This window comes from Pteropus medius, unplaced genomic scaffold, assembly GCF_902729225.1.
Source record: "Pteropus medius unplaced genomic scaffold, Ma_sr-lr_union100, whole genome shotgun sequence".
Classification (NCBI taxonomy): domain Eukaryota; kingdom Metazoa; phylum Chordata; class Mammalia; order Chiroptera; family Pteropodidae; genus Pteropus; species Pteropus medius.
The window spans coordinates 5,342,142-5,344,643 of NW_024344378.1; the positions used below are offsets into that span (position 1 = coordinate 5,342,142).

The 2,502-nt window shown below is 36.3% G+C and overlaps 1 pseudogene; it reads right to left on the minus strand.

The window, feature by feature from the left end:
- Window positions 1-1,126: 1,126 nt before the first annotated feature.
- On the minus strand, window positions 1,127-1,245 carry LOC120609789 (uncharacterized; annotated as a pseudogene).
- Window positions 1,246-2,502: the final 1,257 nt, after the last annotated feature.

A 2,502-nucleotide genomic window follows, 5' to 3' on the forward strand; every position in this document is an offset into this window, starting at 1 on the left:
CAGGCAATTTCCAGGTAGAGAACTGCAAAATGAGGAGGAAAGAAGCTTTTATAGATAAAAAGTAAAGAACAAGAAAGAGAAAATATTTTTAAATATATATCTGATTGGCTGTAGTGATGTAGGCAACTTTGTGTGTGGTGAGGAGGCCCAGAGCTGGGCTGGTGTATGGGGACTGGCTGGCCATATACACTGTGTTTCTGGTCACGTGGGGCACTTACAGGGACACAGAGGTTATCTATGCTTCCATTTGCTGACATGGCACCCTGATTGTGGGAGTAGCTCCAACCTGGGCCTAGAAAGTTATTTCAACGCTGGGTAACCACTTTCAATAGTTTCTGGTTTACCTCCTGAGTTTATTTTTGAGAAAAAAAAAAAAATGAAGTTCTTAAATATAGTCTTGTTTTCTCTCATTATTAAGCCTAAGTTTAACATCCTGCTTTGCTTTTAAAAAATATATCCATATCAGTTAAGTTCATAGAACTATTTTTTATTCTTTAAAGTGCTTATTACTCTACTGTATGCACTTATATTTTATTCAACTCATCTATTATAGTTGAGCATCAAGGTTATTTCCTGTACGTTTTTATTACAAAATTATTGCAATAAACAACCTTCTGTACATATAGTTTTGTACTACTGAATGTTTGTCTTCAAGGTAAATGGCTAGAAATTGTATTGTTGACTGAAAGCATAAATATATGTGTAGATTTGCTAAATATTTATTACAAAATTCCCCGCATTGTTATAACATTTTGTACATCATCAAAAATATATGAGAGTGATCTTTTCTTGACAAATTTCTTTGCTTTTCTTTTAACCATTTCCTATGACAGCAGATTGTCTGGAATTTGGTAGCAATTATAGGCAGTTCTCATTCTAAAAACCTTCACCGTTTACTTCTAAACATTTTACAACAACATGAGTAGCAAACTCTATGTTATGCCTTATTTAAAGTATTTTTATGCTAGACAGAGAATAAACGAACTCAGAAGCACATTTCAGAACATTCCTTCATTTATTAGAAAATATTTTTGAAGTCATCTCCCAATGAGTATTCTCTCTCACAAAACAGAAATTCAATCAAAAAGCCTGATATTATGGTACATAAATCACTGTATTTTTTTTATGCCTATAGCACCTGGTCTTCTTAGGTGGTCTCCCATCCAAGTACTAAGCAGGCCTGACCCTGCTTAGCTTTCGAGATCAGACGGGATCAGGTGTGTTCGGGGTAGCATGGCCGTAGACTAAATCACTGTATTTTTTAATCATACATATAAAGACATGAAAATAATCATGAGCTCTTTGTAGAACCGGAGTTTGAAAATAAAGATCAAAATGAGGGAGAAAAAATATTCACCAGAAGCACATGAGAGCTCTTCTAAGGCTTTATTTAGTCAGATATGACCAAGGAAACATATATGTCACGAATTATCACTACTTATGAAATTCCTTATCCACTGCATACTAAATGATAAAAAGGAAAGAGGTAAGGCCTACACAACAAGCCTGTGCATGGGGATGCTAACAGAGTAGGTTATGACTCAGAACGAAATTCCCGAGTATGCTAATGACCTGGTAAGCAGTGGTGCTTTCAAGCTTCCTTTATGTCTCAGAAGCCATGGCTAAACACATTACTGACATCTCTCTCCTGAGGATTTTGATCTACACTTCGTAGCTATTCTACTGAATTATAACAAGAAAGACAAGATCATTAATAATGATATCCTAATTGTTGACGGGCTGCCATGATTTAACCAGTACTTATAACAAAATGAGCTTGCTGCTGTGGTCACAGACAAACACTGAATAAATATTTCTGAGTGCGCCAGATAAGTTTTTTTTATTAGAACACTGGTTTAACAACTATTTAAAAATTTATTACATTCATTTTCTAGGAAGAACTTTCTAGGGTGAAGATGGAGCCAATTCTGCTGGGGGTGGGGGGGTGCGGGTGGCAAACTGAAGCTTCAGTAACTTCCCTGTCCCTGTAAACACTCTGCGACCAGAAATGCAGTGTGACCAGTCAGGCAGTCCCCGGACACCAAGCCAATCCTGAGCCTTCTCACCTCCAACAAGGCTGCCCAGACAACCAGACATTTCCTATTTTTCTCTTTCTTGTTCTTTATTCTTTATTACATAAAAGCTTCCTGCCTTCTGCCCCATTTGCATTTCTCCACATGGAGACTGTCACTTCATGATGTATTAAAGTTTGTATGTGTCACCCACACTGTCTTCTTCATAATCATTTTTGAACGCCGGGGTATGGGCAGTTGATAATGGTGGAGGGAGAGGGAGATGGGAGTAAGACTTCTCCGAATAAACAGGTAAATCTGTCTATGTTATATAATGTTTGCTTGTGAACCAGGTTTTAGACATAAAAGACAACATTAAGTAAAAAAGAACAAAAATGCAAACCCTGAATATTAATATAAACAAAAATGAAAAAACATTGCTTTATGTAAAATATAATTCCACAGGAAAAATGTATATCATTTTTGAGCA